This window comes from Bufo bufo, chromosome 9 (assembly GCF_905171765.1).
Source record: "Bufo bufo chromosome 9, aBufBuf1.1, whole genome shotgun sequence".
Classification (NCBI taxonomy): domain Eukaryota; kingdom Metazoa; phylum Chordata; class Amphibia; order Anura; family Bufonidae; genus Bufo; species Bufo bufo.
The window spans coordinates 36,459,028-36,470,995 of record NC_053397.1 but is presented as its reverse complement, the minus strand read 5'-3'; the positions used below and the strand labels follow the sequence as shown (position 1 = coordinate 36,470,995).

Sequence of the window (11,968 nt, the reverse complement as noted above, 5' to 3'; positions counted from 1 at the left end):
TGGATCTTTTACCCCATTTATTTTTTTATGCTGACACATACCTGCATTTTTTATTATTACGTTTTCCTCTGTTTATTTTTCCAGCACGGCACAAGCCTTTTAAATCCAGTTTTGGACCTGGCGTGTGATTTGGTAAGAACGGTTACCCGCCCCTTCCCCAAATCTATTTATTTTCAGCACATTTAAACAAAAGCCCTAAAACTGATCCTATAACTAAGGCCTCATGTACATGACCGTGTCCGTATTGCGGTCCGCAAACCACACCTTCCGTCTGCAGTCCACATTTTTCTCACTCTCGCCACTAGAAATATGGACAGGAATAGGACATGTTCTATAATTTGTGGAACGGACACACAGATGCGGACCCATATAAATGAATGGGTCTGTGTGCCACTGACACGGATACAAAATACGGTTGCGTGCATGAGGCCTAAGGAAGTCATTTCGGTAATTACAGAAAGAAACATTTGTACAGAACTATTATGGTTGGAGCTATATTCCAGTGATGAAATGTATCCCTGCAGAGTAATATTTGTAAATATTAAAATGTCTCATCTTCCCTTGTTGTCCATTTGTGTCTGATAAATTTGCATAATTGATAAATCCATATAGGCAGTGCTAGAAAGTGATCTGGAAGAATGGAGAGTCTTTTTTGCGTCATTGCTGCTTGTTATATAACATTATAATAATAGTGTAATATTTTTTTTTATCTGACAGTTAACTGGGGACCTCACCTCCAAGTGTGTGGAAAAGCTGTCCAATGTAAGTGTCCTCCATAGACATACTCATTGTTAGGGCTCATTCACACAGAACGGGTGTGGACCCATTCATTTCAATGAGGCCACAAAAGATGTGGACAGCACCCCGTATCCTGTCCGCATCTGTTGTTCTGTTCCGTTCCGCGGCCCGGCAAAAAAATATGGAGCATGTCCTATTCTTGTCCGCAATCGCAGACAAGAATAGGCATTTCTATAATGGACTGCCCATTCAGCTCTTCAAATTGCGGAACACACATGGGCAGCCCCCGTGTTTTGCGGATCTGGCAACACATGGCGCAGTTGTGTGAATGTGCCTTTAGGGTGCATTCACAAAGCAGATATTTCTGCAAGAGAATATCAGTTCCAGTTCCGTTCGTATGAATGGGTTTGTTTAGGCAGCGAACAAGGGGATTTCTGCTCGAGCCATTCATATGAATACGGAATTTCTGCAACAATTCTTCTGTGTGCTAATATGGCCTTATAAATACAAAGTCGGACATTAAAGCTGCTGACACGCTATAAAGGTACGGCCACTTGGACCCTGGGCAAGAATTTCCTTGGGCCCCCTGAAATGCTAAGGTCCATCTGTCTTCATGAGTGATTATCGCAGGGAAGGCAGGTTAGTTAGTGTACCTGAGCATTAGATTTTAAGAGGCCTGTGGCCACCGCGGGGGCAGAAGCACAGCTCCCGCACAACCCGTCTCCCCTTTTCAAATAGAAGACGGGTGGCCCTTAGCAACGCTCATTTCAGAGAGCGCTGCTAAGGGCCATTTCAGCCACAGTTTTCTACTAAAATTAAAGGTTTTGGCTAAATAAACTTTAGCAAAAAAAAAAATTAAATGGCATTTACACTTTAAGGTCGTCCTGAGGATCGGTGATAAACGCCTGTCATACGGTTGCTAATCACTGCAGTATTATTTATTTAGGGACTGTAAGCACATGCAGTCTCAGGAGTGGTCCACACCACACCCCTGCCTTGCAGCCTCACAGGAGTACAGGACCAGTATCTGTACACGTATGTATGGCATAATTAATGGAATGACACATCACACATAACATGACGTGAGTTACCAGGCTGCCTGGTAAAGACCTGTGTCACTCATGTCATGTCATGTGTGATTCCATTAATTATGCCATACATACGTGTACAGATAATGTTCCAGGCAGCAGGCACATTATTATTGCCACATCATGTGTCACAGACTCACATGCCACTGTGACTGTACTGTACAGCCATTCAGACAGTTCCACTTCCTTTAGAAAGTGCCTGCAGTGCACACCAGCGACAAGGGACTTACTCTAGAGGTGACTGTGACTCAGGTGAGTAACCGAACCGACTGAGTGTCTAGACTAGTGATGGTGGTGGTGATGGACTGGGTGTCTCCTCTGTGACGCGGCCGCCTTTGCAAGTTGAGGAACTTGAGAGCCGAGGCAGAATGTGGCACAGAGGCAGGCAGCGTACCAGTGGCGTTGCTAGGGCTGGTGTCACCCGGTGCGGTAGAAAATTGTGTCACACACCGCTCTATCCGCTGCCACAAAACACTGGTGCTTATATAACAGACTACACAGTGTAGCGGTATACTGTACATTGTGGGGCACAGTGTAGGCTATATGTGTATAACAAACATATTTCACATGAAAACTTACAATTACTTGGCTTGGCCCTTGGGGATCTCAGACGCCACTTCAACACTTGGCCGGGGGCTCGGCGGAGCGGATGATGTGTTTTATACTAATGAGTAAAGTTGAGCAAACACCTGGATGTTCGGGTTCGAGAAGTTCGGCCGAACTTCCCGGAAATGTTCGGGTTCGGGATCCGAACCCAACCCGAACTTCGTCCCGAACCCGAACCCCATTGAAGTCAATGGGAACCCGAACTTTTGGGCACTAAAAAGGCTGTAAAACAGCCCAGGAAAGAGCTAGAGGGCTGCAAAAGGCAGCAACATGTAGGTAAATCCCCTGCAAACAAATGTGGATAGGGAAATGAATTAAAATAAAAAAAAAAAATGACCCAATATCAAATGGACAGAGGTCCCATAGCAGAGAATCTGGCTTCACGTCAGCAGAGAATCAGTCTCTTCATGCCATAGCAGAGAATCTGGCTTCATGTCAGCACAGAATCAGTCTTCATGTCATAGCAGAGAATCAGGCTTCACGTCACCCACCACTGGAACAGGCCACTGTCACACATTTAGGCCCAGGCACCCAGGCAGAGGAGAGAGGTCCCGTAACAGAGAATCTGGCCTTATGTCAGCACAGAATCTGTCTTCATGTCATAGCAGAGAATCAGGCATCACGTTACCCACCACTGGAACAGGCCACTGTCACATATTTAGGCCCAGGCACCCAGGCAGAGGAGAGAGGTCGCGTAACAGAGAATCTGGCTTCATGTCAGCACAGAATCTGTCTTCATGTCATAGCAGAGAATCAGGCTTCACGTCACCCACCACTGGAACAGGCCACTGTCACACATTTAGGCCCCGACACCCAGACAGAGGAGAGGTTCATTCAACTTTGGGTTGCCCCGCAATATAATGGTATAATGGTAAAATGAAATTAAAAATAGTATTGAATGAGGAAGTGCCCTGGAGTAGAATAATATATTGTTAAGGGGAGGTAGTTAATATCTAATCTGCACAAGGGATGGACAGGTCCTGTGGGATCCATGCCTGGTTCATTTTTATGAACCTCAGCTTGTCCACATTGGCTGTCCACGTGGCTGTACACGTTCAGACAAAACGCTGGCCGCCGGGCAGGCCAGCACCTCCAAGGCATAAAAGGCTAGCTCTGGCCACGTGGACAATTTGGAGACCCAGAAGTTGAATGGGGCCGAACCATCAGTCAGTACGTGGAGGGGTGTGCACAGGTACTGTTCCACCATGTTAGTGAAATGTTGCCTCCTGCTAACACGTTCCGTATCAGGTGGTGGTGCACTTAGCTGTGGCGTGTTGACAAAACTTTTCCACATCTCTGCCATGCTAACCCTGCCCTCAGAGGAGCTGGGCGTGACACAGCTGCGTTGGCGACCTCTTGCTCCTCCTCTGCCTTCGCCTTGGGCTTCCACTGGTTCCCCTGTGACATTTGGGAATGCTCTCAGTAGCGCGTCTACCAACGTGCGCTTGTACTCGCGCATCTTCCTATCACGCTCCAGTGTAGGAAGTAAGGTGGGCACATTGTCTTTGTGCCGGGGATCCAGCAGGGTGGCAACCCAGTAGTCCGCACACGTTAAAATGTGGGCAACTCTGCTGTCGTTGCGCAGGCACTGCAGCATGTAGTCGCTCATGTGTGCCAGGCTGCCCCAGAGGTAAGGACAAGCTGTCCTCTGTGGGAGGTGTATCGTCATCGTCCTGTGTTTCCCCCCAGCCACGCACCAGTGATAGGCCCGAGCTGCTTTGGGTGCCACCCCGCTGTGAACATGCTTCATCCTCATCCTCCTCCACCTCCTCCTCATCCTCCTCGTCCTCCAGTAATGGGCCCTGTCTGGCCACATTTGTACCTGGCCTCTGGTGTTGCAAAAAACCTCCCTCTGAGTCACTTCGAAGAGACTGGCCTGAAAGTGCTAAAAATGACCCCTCTTCCTCCTCTTCCTCCTGGGCCACCTCCTCTTCCATCATCGCCCTAAGTGTTTTCTCAAGGAGACATAGAAGTGGTATTGTAACGCTGATAACGGCGTCATCGCCACTGGCCATGTTGGTGGAGTACTCGAAACAGCGCAACAGGGCACACAGGTCTCGTATGGAGGCCCAGTCATTGGTGGTGAAGTGTGTCTGATCCGCAGTGCGACTGACCCGTGCGTGCTGCAGCTGAAACTCCACTATGGCCTGCTGCTGCTTGCACAGTCTGTCCAGCATATGCAAGGTGGAGTTCCACCTGGTGGGTACGTCGCATATGAGGCGGTGAGCGGGAAGGCGGAAGTTATGCTGTAGCGCAGACAGGCGAGCAGCGGCAGGGTGTGAACGCCGGAAGCGCGAACAGACGGCCCGCACTTTATGCAGCAGCTCTGACATGTCGGGGTAGTTGCGAATGAACTTCTGCACCACCAAATTCAGCACATGCACCAGGCAAGGGATGTGCGTCAAACCGGCTAGTCCCAGAGCTGCAACGAGATTTCGCCCATTATCGCACACCACCAGGCCGGGCTTGAGGCTCACCGGCAGCAACCACTCGTCGGTCTGTTGTTCTATACCCCGCCACAACTCCTGTGCGGTGTGGGGCCTGTCCCCCAAACATATGAGTTTCAGAATGGCCTGCTGACGTTTACCCCGTGCTGTGCTTAAGTTGGTGGTGAAGGTGTGTGGCTGACTGGAAGAGCAGGTGGAAGAAGAGGAGGAGGAAGCTGAGTAGGAGGAGGAGGAGACAGGAGGCAAAGAATGTTGCCCTGCGATCCTTGGCGGCGGAAGGACGTGCGCCAAACAGCTCTCCGCCTGGGGCCCAGCCGCCACTACATTTACCCAGTCTGCAGTTAGGGAGATATAGCATCCCTGGCCGTGCTTACTGGTCCACGTATCTGTGGTTAGGTGGACCTTGCCACAGATGGCGTTGCGCAGTGCACACTTGATTTTATCGGACACTTGTTTGTGCAGGGAAGGCACGGCTCTCTTGGAGAAGTAGTGGCGGCTGGGAACAACATACTGTGGGACAGCAAGTGACATGAGCTGTTTGAAGCTGTGTGTGTCCACCAGCCTAAATGACAGCATTTCATAGGCCAGTAGTTTAGAAATGCTGGCATTGAGGGCCAGGGATCGAGGGTGGCTAGGTGGGAATTTACGCTTTCTCTCAAATGTTTGTGAGATGGAGAGCTGAACGCTGCCGTGTGACATGGTTGAGATGCTTGGTGACGCAGGTGGTGGTGTTGGTGGTACATCCCATGTTTGCTGGGCGGCAGGTGCCAACGTTCCTCCAGAGGCAGAGGAAGAGGCCGAGGCGGCAGCAGCAGCAGAAGAGGCCGAGGCGGCGGCAGCAGCAGAAGAGGCCGAGGCGGCGGCAGCAGCAGAAGAGGCAGCAGGGGGAGCCTGAGTGACTTCCTTGTTTTTAAGGTGTTTACTCCACTGCAGTTCATGCTTTGCATGCAGGTGCCTGGTCATGCAGGTTGTGCTAAGGTTCAGAACGTTAATGCCTCGCTTCAGGCTCTGATGGCACAGCGTGCAAACCCCTCGGGTCTTGTCGTCAGCACATTGTTTGAAGAAGTGCCATGCCAGGGAACTCCTTGAAGCTGCCTTTGGGGTGCTTGGTCCCAGATGGCAGCGGTCAGTAGCAGGCGGAGTCTCTTGGCGGCGGGTGTTCTGATTTTGCCCACTGCTCCCTCTTTTGCTACGCTGTTGGCTCGGTCTCACCACTGCCTCTTCCTCCGAACTGTGAAAGTCAGTGGCACGACCTTCATTCCATGTGGGGTCTAGGACCTCATCGTCCCCTGCATCGTCTTCCACCCAGTCTTGACCCCTGACCTCCTGTTCAGTCTGCACACTGCAGAAAGACGCAGCAGTTGGCACCTGTGTTTCGTCATCATCAGAGACGTGCTGAGGTGGTATTCCCATGTCCTCATCATCAGGAAACATAAGTGGTTGTGCGTTAGTGCATTCTATCTCTTCCACCCCTGGTGAAGAGCTAGGTGGATGCCCTTGGGAAACCCTGGCAGCAGAGTCTTCAAACAGCATAAGAGACTGCTGCATAACTTGAGGCTCAGACAGTTTCCCTGATATGCATGGGGGTGATGTGACAGACTGATGGGCTTGGTTTTCATGCGCCATCTGTGCGCTTTCTGCAGAAGACTGGGTGGGAGATAATGTGAACGTGCTGGATGCACTGTCGGCCACCCAATTGACTAATGCCTGTACCTGCTCAGGCCTTACCATCCTTAGAACGGCATTGGGCCCCACCAAATATCCCTGTAAATTCTGGCGGCTACTGGGACCTGAGGTAGTTGGTACACTAGGACGTGTGGCTGTGGCAGAACGGCCACGTCCTCTCCCAGCACCAGAGGGTCCACTAACAACACCACGACCATGTCCACGTCCGCGTCCCTTATTAGATGTTTTCCTCATTGGCAAATTTGGGAATAGTTTTTCAACCCAGAAAAAAAAGTGTGCTTTTACGGTCACTACAAATAACTTGACCAGCTAAAACAGTACAGATTTGGTTGAATAGAAATGTCAGGTCTATTTTTTAGGCGCTGGGTGACAGGCTCAACTTGCCCCTGATGTAGTATATGGCCAAAAAATAACCACACTGTTGATGGTTAAATGCACTTGGGTGACACAGGCTCAATCTGCACCAGATGTAGTATATGGGCAAAAAATAACCAGACTGTTGATGGTTAAATGCACTTCGGTGACACAGGCTCAGCCTGCAGCTGATGTAGGATATAGCACAAAATAACCACACTATTTATGGTTAAATACACTTGGTGATAGCTTGTGCTGGCGCACCACAAGTCACAAAATGGCCGCCGATCACCCCAGAAAAAAAGTGATCTAAAAACGCTCTGGGCAACCTCAAAAAAGTGAGCAAGTCAATACTAGCACTTCAATGATCCACAGCTGCAGATCGATCACAGAATGAAGTCTTTTGGAGGAGTTAATCACTGCCTAATCTCGCCCTAAAGTCGCAGCTGCAACCTCTCCCTATGCTTGAATCAGCAGAGTGACGTGCAGCGCAACGTGACCCAAGCTTATATAGAGGCTGGGTCACATGCTGCACTGGCCAATCACAGCCATGCCAATAGTAGGCAAGGCTGTGATGGCCTCTTGGGGCAAGTAGTATGACGCTTGTTGATTGGCTGCTTTGCAGCCTTTCAAAAAGCGCCAAGAAAGCGCCGAACACCGAACCCGAACACAGACTTTTACGAAAATGTTCGGGTTCGGGTCCGTGTCACGAACACCCCAAAATTCGGTACGAACCCGAACTATACAGTTCGGGTTCGCTCATCCCTACCAATGAGAAAGATTTCATAATAAGGATTTGGAGAAGGGGCAGAGGGATAGCAGAGCAGGGAGAGGCTGGTGCTGCTACTAGGGGGTTATACCATGGGGGAGTAATAAAGCCCACCATAATGCACCCCCCCCAGTAGAAATATTTCTCCTTTTAATGTGACCGTGCAAAAAATACCCCCTTGTAATGCCCCCAGTTGAGCTAATGTCCCCATAGTGCCCCCATAATGTCCCAGTATAAAATACCCCTATATAGTGCCCCCAGTAAATTCCCCCATAGTGCGCTTCTCCCCCCTTCCTGCTAATGCCCCCCATAATGCACCAATATAAAATGCCCCATATATAGTGCCCCAGTAGATGCCCCTCAGTGTCCGGCCTCTGATAGGCTGCCGGCCTAGTGTCCCCCATAATGCTCCCCAATAATGTGCCAGTAAGTGTTCCCATAGATGCCCCCCCATGTGCCAGTATCAAGTGCCTCTCTCCTCCCCCCATGTCCCAGTATCATAGTGCCATCTCCCCCCCCCCCCAAAAAAAAGTGCCAGTATCAAGAGCCTCTCTCCTCCCCCCCATGTCCCAGTATCATAGTGCCACCTTCCCCCGCCCCCCAAAAGTGCCAGTATCAAGTGCCTCTCTCCTTCCCCCCAAGTGCCAGTATCATAGTGCCAACCCCCCCATGTGTCAGTATCAGGTGCCAACCCCTCTCCCCCCTACATGTGCCAGTATCAGGTACCTCCCCATGTGCCAGTAGCATAGTGCCAACCCCCCTCCCCCCCCCCATGTGCCAGTATCAGGTGCCAACCCCCCTCCCCCCAAGTGCCTCCCGCTCCCCCCATGGCAGCAACAGTCGGGTATTAAAAAAAACAAAAACACTTATACTTACCTCCATGTCAGCCTCTTCCTGTGTCCCGCCCCGTATGTCCATATATGGAGTCAGTGCTTGTGTATTCTAATTTAGTCTGAATTTCAGAAAAGTTTCTGCTGGGATTCGAACCCACGATCTATTTTCTGCTGGGATTCGAATCCACGATCTTCTGTATCAGAGGCAAAGCACTTACCCACACAGCCATAAGAGAGGCATTGACACTGACTGAAAAAATATGAGACTTCTACTGTTATAGGTGGCTAAGTGTACAGCTATACTCATGACAGCTGCCCTAACACACCCAGCACTGCTATATCTCTATATGACAGCTGTCCTAGCAGACTCAGCTCTGCTATATCTCTATATATGATAGCTGCCCCAGCACACCCAGCTCTGCTACATCTAATACACATGACAGCTGCACCAGCACACTCAGCTCTACTATATCTCTATATATGACAGCTGCCCTAGCACACCCAGCTCTGCTACATCTAATACACATGACAGCTGCACCAGCACACTCAGCTCTACTATATCTCTATATATGACAGCTGCCCAGCACACCCAGCTCTGCTACATCTATATATCTCTAAGTATTGCTATACAGTAGATAGATATATAGAGCTATAGCAGAGCTGAGTGTGCTGGGGCAGCTGTATTGTGTATAGATGTAGTAGAGCTGGGTGTGTTTGGGCAGCTGTCATGTGTATAGATGTAGCAGAGCTGGGTTTGCTGGGGCAGCTGTCATATATAGAGATATAGCAGAGCTGAGTGTGCTGGGGCAGCTGTCATGTGTATAGATGTAGCAGAGCTGGGTGTGCTGGGGCAGCTGTCATGTGTATAGATGTAGCAGAGCTGGGTGTGTTTGGGCAGCTGTCACGTGTATAGATGTAGCAGAGCTGGGTGTGTTTGGGCAGCTGTCATGTGTATAGAAGTAGCAGAGCTGGGTTTGTTTGGGCAGCTGTCATGTGTATAGAAGTAGCAGTGCTGGGTTTGTTTGGGCAGCTGTCGTGTGTATAGATGTAGCAGAGCTGGGTTTGCTGGGACAGCTGTCATATAGAGATACAGCAGTGCTGGATGTGTTAGGGCAGCTGTCATGTGTATAGATGTACACTTAGCCAGCTATAACAGTAGAAGTTTTATATTTTTTCAGTCAGTGTAATGCCTCTCTTATGGCTGTGTGGTTAGGTGCTTTGCCTCTGATACAGAAGGTTCGAATCCCAGACACATCTCTTCCTCTCCTGAGGACGGCAATGTGACTATGCCTGAGCGTACATACCGTAGGGACGCAAGGGCAGGGTCGGGAGGAGGAGCTAGCATGGCACTTGGCCGGCAGACTCGGCAGTAAGTAATTGTAATTGACAGACAAGTCCTTCATTTCTAAGGCGAGCAGCAAGCCACATGCCGCTCGCTCACATAGACAACAAGTGAATGTGGGAGTCGGGAAACGGAGCTGCCTTGGGCCCCCAGGAGCAACTGGGCCCGGGGCAGCTGCCCCGTTTGCCCTGCGGCAAAGACGGCCCTGACGACCACATGGCTTGTTGGGACATGGCAGTGCTGTGATCAAGAATCACGTGGCCAAACAGGCCTTAATTAAACGATTTAATTCTTAATGGGCCGTGCGACCCCTATAATACAGCGCGGCCATTAACAATGCAGACTGACTTAAACAGCTTGCTCTTATTAGAGCCAGGTGTGGCCTGTTTGGCCGTCGACCACGCCATGTGGTATTACCCTAAGGCCCCTTTCACATGGGCGAGAATTCCGCGCACCCGCACTGAATCCGGACCCATTCACTTCAAAGGTGCTGTGCACATGAGCAGTGATTTTTACGCATCATTTGTGTGTTGCCTGAAAAATCGCAGCAGGTTCTATATTCTGCATGAAATGAACAGGTATGCGTGAAAATCGTAAGCATCCGCAAGCAAGTGCGGATGCAGTGCGATTTTCACGCATGGTTGCTAGGAGATGATAGGGATGAAAGCAACCCCGGACCTCATTAAAGTGTTTTCCCTGTATTATATTCCCTTATAACATGGTTATAAGGGAGTATAATAGCATTCTTAATACAGAATGCTTACTAAAATGTAGATTGAGGTGTTAAAAAAATAAAATTAAAATTAACTTACCTGTTCCAATTGATCGCGCCGCCGGCATCCTCTTCTTGCTTCTTCTTTCAGGACCTGCAAAAGGACCTTTTGGTCCGTAAATGATTTTTCTTCATTCAGCAGGACTTGCGCTGACGTCTCGGCGCTCAACACGTGAGTGAGCGTGATTACGTCACCAAAGGTCCTTTTGCAGGTCCTGAAAGAAGAAGCAAGAAGGGGATGCCGGCTGTGCGATCATTTTGAACAGGTAAGTTAATTTTTTTCATTTTTTAGCACCTCAATCTACATTTTACTAAGTATTATGTATTAAGAATGCTATTATATTCCCTTATAACCATGTTATAAGGGAAAATATTAAAATCTACAGAACACCTAACCCAAACCCGAACTTCAGTGAAGAAGTTGTGGTTCGGGTCTGGGTACCACAGCCAGTTTTTTCTCACACGTGTGCAAAATGCACGCGGAAAAAACTAATGAACACAACCCAATGCCATACAAAACTCACCCCACTCGCAGGCAAAAATCGCACGATTTTCCCGCTACGCACCAGCATCCTTTCCGGCCCTCACACGCGACGCCCGTGTGAAAGAGGCCTAACCGTCCACATCATAGTGACAACAGATATGGCTTCCAGTACAGATATCAGATAAACTAGAACGGCGCAGATTTTCCGTCTAAGAATGTGCAAAGTTTAATGATTGCCCTCCTATGAGCGCTTTAAGGAAAAATGTCTGTGTATTTATAAGACTTGTATTTCTAAAAGTAGATCTTAAGCTGACACTGTGTCTGTGTGTTTTCTTTAGAGAGATCTTACGTCAAAGACTGGCTCCTTGAAAAAACTCGCCTGCATGGTAAAAAATCTGTAATGAAACCACTGAATTGTTTAATAGCACTGTAGCATTGTGTCACTGTAAGGCTACTTTCACACTAGCGTTAGGAGCGGATCCGTCTGGTGTCTGCACAGACGGATCCGCTCCTATAATGCAAACGCTTGCATCCGTTCAGAACGGATCCGTTTGCATAACAATTTTTTTTTTTTTTTTTTTTTTATGATAATGCAAACGGATCCGTTTTGACTTTACATTGAAAGTCAATGGGGGACGGATCCGTTTGAAAATTGAGCCATACTGTGTCATCTTCAAACGGATCCGTCCCCATTGACTTCCATTATAAGTCTGGACGGATCCGTTCGCCTCCGCACGGCCAGGCGGGCACCCGAACGCTGCAAGCAGCGTTCAGGTGTCCGCTCACTGAGCGGAGGCTGAGCGCTGGCAGGCGGATGCATTCTCAGCGGGTCCGCCTCCATTGAGAATG

At 49.3% G+C, this 11,968-nt stretch overlaps 1 long non-coding RNA gene across 1 annotated transcript in view; it reads left to right on the top strand.

Annotated features, from left to right (window-relative positions):
• Positions 1–11,968, top strand: part of LOC120978667 — a 526,087-nt gene that overhangs the window by 454,478 nt on the left and 59,641 nt on the right. The gene's annotated exons all lie outside the window — the stretch shown is intronic.